The 13,945-nt window shown below is 43.2% G+C and overlaps 1 pseudogene across 1 annotated transcript in view; it reads left to right on the forward strand.

Moving 5' to 3' along the window:
* Positions 1 to 13,945, forward strand: part of LOC311220859 (very low-density lipoprotein receptor-like) — a 305,676-nt pseudogene that overhangs the window by 165,926 nt on the left and 125,805 nt on the right. The gene's annotated exons all lie outside the window — the stretch shown is intronic.

Consider the following 13,945-nt stretch of genomic DNA (forward strand, 5'->3'; position numbering starts at 1 on the left):
ACCTGTAGCCCGTGGAGAAGAGCTCATGCAGGAGCAGGTGACCTGGCAGGAGCTGCCACCCATGGGGGGACCCATGTTGGAGCATTTTGCTCCTGACAGATGGACCCCGTGGTACGGACCCATATCTGGAGCAGTTCTTGAAGAACTGCTGCCTGTGGGAAGCCCACACAGGATCAGTTTGGGAAGGACTGCATCCCAAGGGAGGGACCCCATGCAGGATCAGGGGAAGAGAGTGATCATGAAGGAGTGGCGGAGATGAAGTGCTCTAGACTGACCACAACCCCCATTTCCTTCTTCCCCTGTGCTGCTCGTGGGGAGGAGGTAGAAGAGGGTGGATGGGGGGGAAGGTGTCTTTAATTTAAAAAAAAAATTTTTTTTGTTTCTCATTTCTATAACTTGTTAGTAATAGGTAATAAATTTTATTAATCTCCCTATGCTGAGTCTGTTTTGCCCGTGACAATAATTGTTGAGTGATCTCTCTGTTCTTATGTCAACCCTTGAGCCCTTTACATCATATTTTCTCCCTCTTTCCCTTTGAGAGGCGGGAATGAGAGAGCGGTTATGGTGGAGTTTGGCTGCCCACCTGAGTGAAACCATCACACCCTGTTCCAGTGCAGACTGGATCAGTCCATGGCAAATGGTAGGGCTGTGTTTCCACCCCTGAGGCAGTCGATTCCAGGTGTATCGGACGGCCCTCCAAGTAAAAGCAAACTGTGGCCTGCACGCTACTGCCAACGTGATGTAGAAAAAACGCATTAGCAATATCACTTGTGGCATACCACTTGACTGCCTTTGATTACGGTTCATATTGGAGTTCTAACATGTCCGGCACAGCAGCACTCATTGGTGGCGTGACTTCCTTCAGGCCACAGTAGTCCACTGTTAGTCTCCATTCACCATTAGACTTTTGCACTGGCCATATGGGACTATTACTTCCTGGCTGGAAGCAGGGCCCCTCTATTCCTGGTCATAAAAGGTAGCAATTGAAACATAAACATGGCAAAGTTTTCCAAATTCTGGCAAGTGTTTAACAAACAATCCTTTAATTCTATTACTATTAATGTCCATAACTGGGGGAGCATAGTTGGAGTTGGTAATCCTGGTTGAAGTGCTCCCATATCTTCCATGACTTCATTAATTTTTCTCAGATCATATAACAGTCTATATTTTCCATTCCTTTTCTTGATTACAAACACCAGAGAATTCCAGGGCTAGTCGTGGGAACAATATGCCTTGCTTTAAGTTGTTAAGCAACTCGGCCTTCAGGCCTTACGTATTCTATTCTTCCCGGACCAAAGGGAAACATATCCATCTCCTTTTCAAGGCCGATAGGGCCTGGATCAAAAGGCACTTCCAGGTCACCAGGGGGTGTAACAACAAAGGCCTGTGATGGCAGTAGCGGTGGGGGGGGCGATGGTGTAACAGAAGGATGGGACGAGCCTGCAGCTCCCTGGCAAACAACACGTTTCTGACTGTGGCCCCACACGGCTCTTTAAGGCCTCAGAGACTGCTCACCATGTGCCGAGCAATCCCGCTGCAACTTTGTCGTTTTTAGTTGCAGAGTCCCACACCTTGACCTCAATTTGGTTCCATATTTCAGGATCATAAGCTGTCTGACTGTTAATAAAGGGAATAAGCTGTAAGCTTACCAGGACAGTCTTTGTTTCTAAGGACGTATGATTCCCCATAATGCACAACTGCTTACCAGCGAGGGGCAGTTGTGTGCGCGGGTCCGCTTCTCTCAGCTTGAGCTTCTTACCAGCTCCAATGTGCCTATTTCCAGTGACTTTCTGTATGAGCTTCTTTGAGCGGTGTCGCGTTAAGGGGTGTAGCCAATTAACCATTATGGTTCCAGTAGGATTCAGGGTACTGAACTATCACAATCACAGATTCACCAATAATGCATTAACCATTATGGGTCTGGTCAGATTCAGAGCACTGAACTATCATGGTCAGGGATTCACCAATAACGTATAACCGCCCTTACTTGAGTCGTGTTCAATGAGAACTATCACGGCTAAGAACAACACAATTTATTACAGCAACAGGTACACAGGTTCTTTGGATTGCCGGCAATAGTTACTGTCTGCAAAAGCAAGCTAGCATGCATGAGATACACAGGTGCGCAGCCTGGAAATTAACGTGTTAAAAGGCACAAAGACTCTATAGAGATTTCTAAGTTTCCGTGGAGACACACAGTATAACCAAGTGTTCAAATCTCACCCAAAGGTGTCCCAATGGCGAAGGAAGAGTGGATCAGCCCGTCGACTGATCCCAGGGGTCAGGAGGTCCTCGGGATGGTGTATTCCCTCGGGATGGTCCTAACGATGGTATCTTCCCTAACGATGATATCTTCCCTGACATCCCTTCTCTCTTAGGCCAATTTATACTATTTTCTGTCTTTTAGGTGGAACTTGAGTGACTCTAGTCAAGTATATCTTAGTTATGATAGGTGAAAAGTTCTCCCATCTCCATTTAAAGGTATAGGCTCTGAGAAATTCAGAGCGCATGCTCAGTGAGGGGTGGTCGCACTTTGGAGACAGGTAGCTTTTGGGATGGAGGTGTGTTTTGCTATTATAATTGTGAAATATGTTCATCTGATTCGTGTCAATATGGAACAATGCTAGGGCCACATGATCAAATGTGACCTTCTGTCTTACATACCCTTGTATAACCACAAGTCTAAGAAAAACAGAGTGGTTAATGTATATAGTTCTTGTATCTTGCAAAAGAATGGTCTAGCAGTTCATGTCAATAGAGGCTTTGAAGGGTAAACCTTGAGACTCAGGTCTAGGGGATAAGAGAACAAAGGAGTTTTCAAAAACTGCTGACTTTTGCATGGGATGCTGCACAAGTCTCTGATATCCGCGCTAAGAGATTACCAAAGAAGGAGAGGGGGGAAGCTGAAGAACGACTGAAGGACAAAGCCTGGGAGGAAGACTACGAGCCTTCAGTACAAGCGACCCCCAGAGGGACCATCTGAGATCAATATGCATGCGTCCGTGGGATGGTTCGGATCCCGGGAAAATAATTATAATAACCCTGCCTTTTCCAAAAGTGGTGATGACTATGTAGTAGCCTAGGAGTGAGCTCAGTTTATGAGTGAGCTGAGATTGCCAATGGGAACTCTCAAGGAACTGTTTATGATTACATTTCCCTGATCGACCCCCCTACTGAGACCCTAATCACCCTGGAAATAATGAACAGTAAATACCAAAATATGGTTAAATTGGGAATTGAGAATCTGTTCCAATAAGGTCCAAAAGAAACCTCTATAGAATTTTTGGACCAAATTTGAAATGCAATGGAAAACAAAACAAAACAAACAAACAAAAAAAAATTTGGACCTGGCTTCGGAATACAAACAGAGGCAATTGGCTAGCACCTTTCTAGGGCAATTGGCCCCTGATATCAGAAAGAAACTGTCTTAGGCTGCAGGCAGGAATGACAGGGACCTGGGACTTCTACCCTAGCAGGTCCACTGACCAGGGGACACATTTCAAATCTAAGGTGTTATGGGACTTAACCACAGCCTTAGGCATTAAATGGGAATACCATACTCCACGGCATCCACAAAGTTCAGGACGAGTTGAGAAAATGAATCAAACGATTAAACAACAATTGGCTAAATTAATGATTGAAACCCAACTGTCTTGGATAAAATATTTGCCATTGGCATTATTGAATATTAGGACTATGTCCCATTGTGAAACGGGTATCTCACCTTATGAGATCTTATATGGAATGCCGTATTACAAAGGAATGCCATTGGACTATTCTTTGATAGAGAATTATGAAAGCCAGAAATATGTGATCATGACAGGGAAACAACTACAACAATTAAGGGAAAAGGGAATTTTAGCACAAAATGCCCCACTGGGGTTTGCTATTCATAAGATACAACCAGGAGACAAGGTCTTAATAAAAACCTGGAGGGAAGAATCATTGAACCCCCGATGGGAGGGATTGTACCTTGTTTTACTTACTACTGAAACAGCTGTGAGAACTGCAGAAAGGGGTTGGACCCACACATCCAGCGTGAAGGGACCAATAACTACCAAAGCTTGGAGGGTGGAGTCCACTCCTGGGGAACTGAAACTAAGGCTAAAGAGGGACTAATATTCTGGCAACGAGGCTCTGCATGAATTAAGGGCACCAGATAAAGAGGACAAGCCTGAAGGGAGGAAAGGGAGAAGGCAAGACCAGGGCAGGACCCTCCACTGCGGTGTGTATGGTCTACCAAGGGAGGCAACCCCTATGGGTATTGACTGCCTAGTGAGAGGGCCTCGACCAGACTTCTCCCGCACTAAAGTTAGGTTGTCCCGAGAAAATAACATAAGAACCTTTTTGAAACCCATATAAAATTGTGATTAGTTTTCCAGGAGCTGGATCACCCTGAAAGGCTGAACGGTAACACAAACCCAAATCGACCCTGAAAGCAGGCCTAACCCCTTGATTGAAGGCATTTGCCTATTATGATCCAGCTACGTGGACAGAAGACAGATCCTGGGGCTATAGGACCCCAATATATATACTTAATAGAATAATGAGGTTACTAGCTGTAATAGAAATAGTTATAAATAAAGCCGGAGATGCACTTGGATTAATTGCAAAGCAAAATACCAAGATGAGAACTGCTTTGTATCAAAATCGCTTAGCTTTGGATTATTTACTAGCACAAGAAGGAGAAGTCTGTGGAAAATTTAACCTTAGTAACTGCTGTTTAGAAATTGATTGTTATATGTGGAGTGGTAATTCGTGTCGAGAAAATGGTTGATATTAATAAAGAAGGGGGAGATTTGGGAAAGTGGCCATGGGGGTTGGAAAGCCCCATGGTTGAGATAACATTAGACTTGTTAGAAATCCTAAACCAGAACATAACATTCTACCAGCTACTAGGAAGAAACACCCTTTTCATCAATCTTTAAACAGCAATTACTAAAGCTAAATTTTCCACAGCTGAAGGCTCCTAGTCTTCCTCTCCAAGTTTTTTTCTTGTCCTTCCCCTTTGTACTCCTTGTCAAGTTTATACAGCATCCCCTGCAAGTCTTGTCTCCCAGCCATCCTTCAGCTTCTTTTTTCTTCTTCTTAATCTCTTGGCCACCTGGCCAGATATCAGAGGCCTGCATAGTATCCCATAACAGTCACTAGTTGTTATCAGTTGTTCTGAAACCCCCAGACATCAAAGACTTCATACAAACACAAATAGCTTTCTTATTGACTTTTCATGAGTAATTAAAACATTCCTTACCAGCCATTCATAGGGACAGTCACACCTATAGCAGTGTTAAGTTAATCTCAAAGAAGACAAAAAAAAAGGCTGTAACTGTTTGAAATAGAAGTTCGGAATAACAAAGGCAAACAGGTTCGTAAATTTGAGGAGTATCTTCTGAAGACTTGATAAATTGACTAGAATGAGGGGGAGACTGGGACACACTGCATCTGTGGTTCAAGAATTAAATTGCCGGTGCAGGACCCAGAGGCAGACAGGACTATTCTTTATGAACACGAATTGTTAAAACATTCCTCACAGACTCTTAACGACGAGGCCATCGGGAATATAAAAGAGTTTAGAGGGAACAAAGAAGGGTGATTCAGGAGACTCCATGCAGTCTCTGGTTGCTTGTTCTCCAGCTGGTCTCTTGTTCTCCAGCCGTTAAGGCATGGATGTTTCTGGGTGTTTGCAGTTGATGTTACATTCAAAGTTGTTTGACCAATGAAAAGTTGTTTTGAAAAGAACTGCTGTGGAGAGAAGGGTATAAGAGGGGAGCCTGCCCTCAAAAAAAAAAAAAAAAGATAAAAAAAGGCAACACGATGAAGTTACGTCATCAATAAAGAAGCAGGAAAAAGAAGTGAGGGGGAACAGGCTGGCAGAATGGAGACCAGGAAGGGAACAGGCACTTTGCCTCATGAAGATAGGTTCAGCCAAACTCAGCAAACTGCTCAGAGAAGCTTGTACAGAAAGTCGCTGGAAACAGGCGCACTGGAGCTGGAGAGAAGCTCGAGCTGAGAGAAGCGGACCCGCGCACACAACTGCCTCTTGCTGGTAAGCAGCTGCGCATTATGGGGAATCATATGTCCTTAGGAACAAAGACTGTCCTGGTAACCTTACAGCTTATTCTCCTTATTAACAATTGGACAGTTTATGAGCCTTAAATATGGGACCAAATTGAGGTCAAGGTGTGGGACTCTGCAACTAAAAATGACAAGGTTGCAGTGGGATTGCTCGGCACCTGGCTAGCAGTCTCTGAGGCCTTAAAGAGCCGTGTGGGACCACAGTGAGAAACATGTGGTTTGCCAGATAGTGAGGGAGCTGCGGGCTCCTTTACTGATCCAACTGCTAAAAGATACTAACAGCATATGAGGGTGTTCGAGCTGCTTCAGAAATTGTGGGTACAGAAGCACAACTCCTCTTGGTATCACGGCTACCTGTGTTACATTGGTTCTTCAAAGGGAAAATTCCCACTACACACCATGCAACCAATGCTACATGGAATAAGTGGATAGCGTTAATTACACAGCAGGATCGAATGGGGAAATTCAACTGCCCAGGAGGCCTGGAAGAGATTATGGACGGGCCGTAAGTCAGAGATTTCGGCGTACTGACAAAAGAGGTAACTCGTACTGAAGAGGTACCACCATACCATGAGTTGCCAGAAGACAGAAAGCAGTCTGTGTTGCTCACTGATGGATCCTGTCGTGTGGTAGGGAGCTATCGGAAAGGGAAAGCTGCTGTGTGAAGTCCCACACGACAATTTGTGGAGGCCATGGAAGGGGAAGGTGAGTCGAGTCAGTATGCAGAAGTGAAAGCCGTACAACTGGCCCTAGTGATTGCTGAAATATTGTTGAAAAATAACAATTTTGGTTTAACACACTCTGGTGAGATTTCCAAATCACTGGAAGTGCCCACTGCTCTAGATGACTGCTGTGAGAAACATCTCAAATAATTTTCTTCAGACAGGATCTTCTGTTAAGCTATTTTTTTCGCGATTGCAATGGCGGGCGTCCTGTCAATCAGGAGCACATTTTAGTAAACAAATCATAACATTTTATTCCCTATTACCCAACGCCTGATCACCTCCCGTTTCCTCATGCCTGTAGGCTGAGTACTACAGGTTCACAAGCTACTCGACGCTCCTCTATACCTTATATGTACAATTTTTCTTTTTTTTTTAAACCTTTAATTTCTCCTTTCTTAAGTTTTCACAGAATCAGAGAATCACAGAATCACAGAACTGTAGGGGTTGGAAGGGACCTCGAAAGATCATTGCGTCCAACCCCCCTGCCAAAGCAGGTTCCTCAGAGCAGGCTGCCCAGGTAGGCGTCCAGACAGGCCTTGAATATCTCCAGAGAAGGAGATTCCAAAACCTCCCTAGGCAGCCTGTTCCAATGCTCCGTCACCCTCACCGTGAAGAAGTTCTTTCGCATGTCAGTGCGGAACTTCCTGTGCTCTAACTTGCAGCCATTGCCCCTCGTCCTATCCCCACAAACCACTGAGAAGAGGTTGGCTACATCCTTCTGTCCCCCACTCCTCAGATATTTATATACACTGAGGAGATCCCCTCTCAGTCTTCTCTTCTCCAGGCTGAACAGACTCAGGTCTCTCAGCTTTTCCTCATAGGGAAGATGCTCCAGGCCCTGTATCATCTTTGTGGCCCTCCACTGGACTCTTTCCAGGAGATCCCTGTCTTTCTTGTACCGGGGAGCCCAGAACTGGACACAGTACTCCAGGTGAGGCCTGACCAGGGCAGAGTAGAGGGGGAGGATCATCTCCCTTGACCTGCTGGCCACGCTCCTTTTAATGCACGCCAGGATCCCATTAGCCCTTTTGGCCACCAGGGAACACTGCTGGCTCATGGTCAACCTGTCGTCCACCAGGACCCCCAGGTCCTTCTCAGAACTCCTCTCCAGCAGGTCGTCCCCCAGCCTGTACTGATAGTTTGGGTTGTTCCTTCCCAGGTGCAGGAGAACTTGGGATCTTTGTTTGACTGTTCTCACACTGCGCACCCTGTTTTTCTCAAGTTTCTACCTTATTTTGGAACAGTGAGGCCTTCTACTGTCCACTTATCTACTTAGCATTTCTCATTGTTATGACTACCTTTGAATACAAAAAATTAGTTCTCTACTGCAAAAACACAACTTTGTTTCTCACTGCTCTAGAAACCTGCCCATATCCTCCCACACTCCCTGCCACTCATAACTGTCCTGCCTCAGGACAGATCTCTGGATGGCATTCCTAAGTAGTTGTTTAACCTTCAACAAAATTTGAAGCACATTAAGGAGATATAACAATAATAACATGCTGGTCTGAACATCCCAAAGATATTCAAAATCTCGAAGAGCTATCGTAACTAGCCCAGAGGATAAGAGGGTGGTGAAGGAGAAAGGGAGATTGAACAAGTAGGAAAAAATATCTTCCCCTGTCCTCTCCACAGATTGGCTCCCTGACGAAAAAAGGCAATAAGTGTAATTGTTAATAGTTTCCGAGAAATGTTTTCCAAAGTATAGAATCGATGACATTGCTGAGTACAAATACCAGGTTAGTTTCATGACCAAATGATATGATTTTATCATATCATAAGCCAGTGTAACACTGTACAGTAAAATAATGTTATAAATTCGCTCAGTCCCAAAATAGGATTATAATCAAAGTTTATAATTTATTAAAAGAATAGAGGTAAGCAAACAGCGCTGGGTGCGCTGGGAGTCTCTACTCCACCAAGACGCACACCAGTTACATCAAGTAGCTGATTTTTATGCTCCTAGAATAATACATATTCATTACTACTTCTAAAAAAAATGGGTTATTATAATTAGCTTCCGGGGTCCAGTCCCTCCTACTGGAGCATGCGCATCAGTCTCCGGTGGTCCCCCTGGGGGTCTCTGGGGGTCTTTCATGCTGAAGGCTCGTAGTCTTCCTCTCAGTTTTTTTTTTTCTTGTCCTTCCCCTTTGTACTCCTTGGCAGCATGTCAAAAGTTTACACAGCGTCCCCTGCAAGTTTTGTCTTCTAGCCATCCTTCAGCTTCTTTCTTTCTTCTCCTTAATCTCCTGGCCACATGGTCAGATATCAGGGGCTTGCATAGTGTCCCATTCAGAAGCCATAACAGTCACTAGTTGTTAGCAGTTGTTCTGAAACCCCCAGACATCAGAGACTTCAAAGAAAGAACATACAAATACAAATAGCTCTCTATTGACACTTCATGTGTTGTTAAAACATTCCTCACAGGCCATTCACAGGGACACTTCAGTCACATCTGTAGCAGTGCTAAATCAACCACAAAGAAGGCAAAAAGGCTGTAACTGTTAGGAATAAGAGTTAGGAATAACAAAAGCAAATAGGCTCATGGATTTGAGGAATATTTCTGAAGATTTGATAATTTGACTATATTCAGGGGGAGACTGGGACAATGGGAGGAAAGGGAAGAAACCACATCTGTGAAAGAATTAAATTGCCAGTGCAGGACCCAGAGACAGACAGAACTGCTCTCTAGTGACACGAATTCCTTTGCAAGGTACAAGAACTATATACATTAACCATTCTATTTTTCTTAGACTTGTGGTTATACAAGGGTATGTAAGACAGAAGGTCACATTCATCATACCATGTGGCCCTAGTACTGTTCCATACTGACATGAATCAGATGAACATATATCACAATAATGATCTTAAACCAGGCCCCAGAAAAGATAAATAGCACAACAGAGAACACATACAGTAAGTAGCGTGCTATATATCTCAATTTCGAAAACAGGCACAGCAGACTTGAGATTAAAGCAATCAACACTGTGACTAGAAACTATTAAGCAGGTCTAATACTGATACCAATTTTGGTTTAACACACTCTGGTCAGATCTGTCATTATCTCAACCGTTCGTGCCCCAGGTTGGGCGCCAAAACAACTGTTATGATTTAACCCAGCTGGCAGCTAAGCACCACACAGCCGCTCGCTTCCCCTCCCTCTCTGGAATGGGGGAGAGAATCAGGAAAATGAAGCCTGTGAGTTGAGAAGGAGACAGTTTATTAAGACAGAAAATAAAATAATAATAATAATAATAATAATAATAATAATAATAATAATAATAAAATGCGTACAAAACAAGTGATGTACAATGCAATTGCTCACTACCCGCTGACCAATGCCCAGCCCAACCCCAAGCAGCTGCCCCCCACCCCCACCCTGGCTAGCCACCCCTATATATTCTTTAGCATGATGTCAGATGGTATGGAATAACCCTTTGGCCAGTTTGGGTCAGCTGTCCTGGGTCTGCCCCCTCCCAGCTCCTGCTGCACCCCTAGCCTGCCCACTGGCAGGACAGAGCGAAAAGCTGAAAATTTCTTGGCTTAGTGTAAGCACTGCTCTGCAACAAATAAAACACCTATGTGTTATCAACATTATTCTCATCCTAAATCCCAAACATAGCACTCTACCAGCTACTAGGAGGAAAATTAACTCTATCCTAGCTGAAACCAGGACATCCTTCAAAGTGATTAATGGAAAAACTTAGTTCTTTTTCTCAGATTGTTTTCTTTCTAATTGGAGGGCTTAGATACCCAGAAGTTCTCTGTTCTTAGTTTTGTCATAGGAGCAATATTTTGATTTATGCGTATATAAAGAAACTGCTTCTACTTTGCAATTGAGAACTTGAAGCTCTGTACTGTATGATTCTAGAATCTAGAATCCTTCTATGATGATACTGTATATAATATTATGTCAGATTTCTTTCATTGTGGATCAGTTCATGCAGTGCCTGGCTGATGCGCTGAGAATAATTTGTCAGTGCTACCTGCCGCCAAAGAGCTATAAGCATAGTTACGTTATGTAGTATGTGTGAAGGTAAATAATGTGTTATTCAGGATGAGGTGATTACACATCTATGAGTGGTTTAAAATATATATATATATATTTTTAAAAAGTGATCTTGAAGGGTTACTCAGAGATGAAAAAGACAACAACAAAAAACAACAGTGCCACTGTGCAATGCTTGTAAGACTAACTTTTCTGACCCTGTTTCTATTTCAGGAAAAATAAAATTTGCTGTAATGGGACTGTACAACTTAACTGTATGTGTGTGTTGGGTTTACGTGGCAAGGACTTGATATCGTGGAGCTGCAGCAGTGGCCTCTGTGAGAAGAGTCCAGAAGCTGCCCCATATTAGAGAAGAGCCGGTTCCAGCCAGCTCCAAAAAGGACCAGCTGCTGGCCAGAGCCAAGCCAATAAATGATGTTGGTTGTACCTCCGTAAGAACATATTTAAGAAGGGGGGGAAATCCTGCTGTGCAGCTGGGAGAGCAAGGAGTGAGAAACAGCCCTGCAAACACCAAGGTCAGTGAAGAAAGAGAGGGAGGAGGTGCTCCAGGCACTGGAGCAGAAGTTCCCCTATGGCCTGTGGAGAGGCCCATGGTGAAGCAGGTTGTCCCCCTGCAGCCCATGGTGTATGATGATGGAGCAGATCTCCACGCTGCAGCCTGTGGAAGGAGCCCATTGTGGAGCAGGTGGACCTGACCTGAAGGAGGCCCATGGAGAGCCCCTCAGGAGCAGGCTCCAGGCCAGACCTGTAGCCCTTGGAGAGGAGCCCGTGCAGGAGTGGGTGATCTGGTGGGAGCTTCCACCTGTGGAGGACCCATGTTGGAGCAGTTTGCTCCTGAAGGGTGGATCCTGTGATACAAACCCATATTGGAGCAGTTCTTGAAGAGCTGCTGCCTGCGGGAAGCCCATATAGGATCAGTTTGGGAAGGACTACATCCCATGGGAGGGACCCCATGTTGGGGCAGGGGAAGAGTGACCATGAAGGAGTGACAGAGGTGAAGCATTATGGACTGACCACAACCTCCATTCCCCATGTTGCTGCTTGGGGGAAGGACACAGAAGAGGGTGGATAGGGTGGGGGGTGGGGGTTTTAGTTTGCTTTTAGTTTCTCTCTGTTCTGGCCTGCTAGTGATAGGCAATAAATTACATCAGTCTCCCTATGCTGAGTCTGTTTTGCCTGTGATGATAATTGTTGAGCGATCTCCCTGTCCTTATCTCAACCCTTGCACCCTTTTCATCATATTTTCTCCCCCTTTTCCTTTGAGGAGTGGAGCGAGAGAACAGTTGTGGTGGAGTTCAGCTGCATAGCAGAGTAAAACTTACACAGTGAGTGAGTTAGGAAACGTCTGCATTTTTTTATTTGGTATTGTATTGCTGAATACACCCTGAGGTGGGTGTTGGGTGCAGTGTTGTTTAAGAAATGCACAATGATTTTGATTGAAGATTAAAAAGTTCTTGGTTAACAGTGTTTTGAGCTTCAGAATTCTGAAAATATTATGTGAACATGATTGGAGTTTCTGTTCCTGAAATTGTCTTGAACTCTTAATATCTTCATGGTATTTATGTCAAATGCATTTGGTTGTCTCGCTGTACACAGCTGATTTTCAGATGCAGTGTATTTTGGAGGGGAAAAAAAAGGTCATAATATCGTTGGACAGATGTATGTAACACATAACAAATACTCTAAGCTTTTAATTGCATGTATTTAGTTCCCTGCCATTGCTGTTTCACTAACTGTTATCAAAAGATGTTCAGGTGTAACAAATCATATAACTGTAATAGTTGTCCAGCTTCCAACATTAATTTAAATGATTATCAGTAGAAGATGCACTGTGTAACTGAGTGGTTAAGTAGATAACTTCACATCAGTCTTTTATAATGTGATGATGTTGATAATTTTTAAGGCCTGCAGTGACAGGCTTCACCTCTGAAATAATGATGCAAGTTGTGATCAGCTTCTGAATCATGCTTGGAGGAAGGTTTTTTGCCCTGATACACTAAAATTCTTTAATATTTTGATGAATTTTCTTTGATAATCTAAGATGTATTTTCCAGGTTAATAATTTAACAGCTGAACATATGTTTACTGGGATACCTCTTAAGAATTTCTTGCTAAGCATTCTAAAATTTCTGGAAGCAGATAGCACTGAATGGAAGGGGAATGGTAATGATGGTCTCAATCCTGGACTCAAAAATATTTCTTACAAGTGCAGAACTGGCTGAGTGATTGCCTCCTGCTATGGGTAATGCTGTTATATGCCAAGCCTCGGGCTTTTGTTGTCAAAAGAGTGCTAGCTAGATAATCATACTCTTCTTTGTTTTTTCAGTTGCTAAGACTTCTGAGGTAGTTTGGCTAATTACTGAATAAAAATTACAAGTTGACGAATGAGTAGAATAAACATTTTAGATTTATGGGATTAAAGAACTTTTAATATTTGAGTGAGCCTGGACAGTCTGCTTTCTAAATAAGCTTTCTTCCTAGTTCTTATATCACGGCTAGTAAGTTACAATTGCTGTTACAACAGCCTGGGAATTTTGCAGCATTTGTAGAGGTTTACTTGAGTGGAATTTACTTTTAAACTCTGTAATGTATAATTGCTTTAACAGGATGACTCCTTTAACTTGCATAACAGCAACAGTCCTCGTCATGAGAGATATATAAATCAAAACTTTGAAAATGAAATTCCGCAAGAGAATGGCAATGCTTCAGTTACATCTCAACTAGTCATTAGATCTTCAACTTTTCCTCAGGCAGATGTTCTTTCAAGCTCACTTGAGGCAGAGCATAGGTATGTATTTATTATATAAAATGTTTCTTCATGGTAAGTGAGTGTCTTCAGTTCTTACAAGCTTAGAAGTCAGAATCTGGAAGCTGAGAAGACGATACTTAATAAGAGTTTAAGTTTTAGACATACTAATTTAACATTGAATATACTTTGCTTCTATTAGGCTTGTGTACTGGCATCTTTAACTTGCTTTACTAAAAATTTGATATTTCCTTAATGAAATAAAGCAAACTACATAGAGACTTTCATCCCTCTGATTTTGGGCTGTATATCTAGGAGGAACAACGTGTGTAATTGCTATCTGTATTAATAATACTTCAAATGTTGCATCTTATGTAAAACTCAGTGAAC

This window comes from Netta rufina (assembly GCF_964035555.1).
Source record: "Netta rufina genome assembly, chromosome: W".
Lineage (NCBI taxonomy): Eukaryota > Metazoa > Chordata > Aves > Anseriformes > Anatidae > Netta > Netta rufina.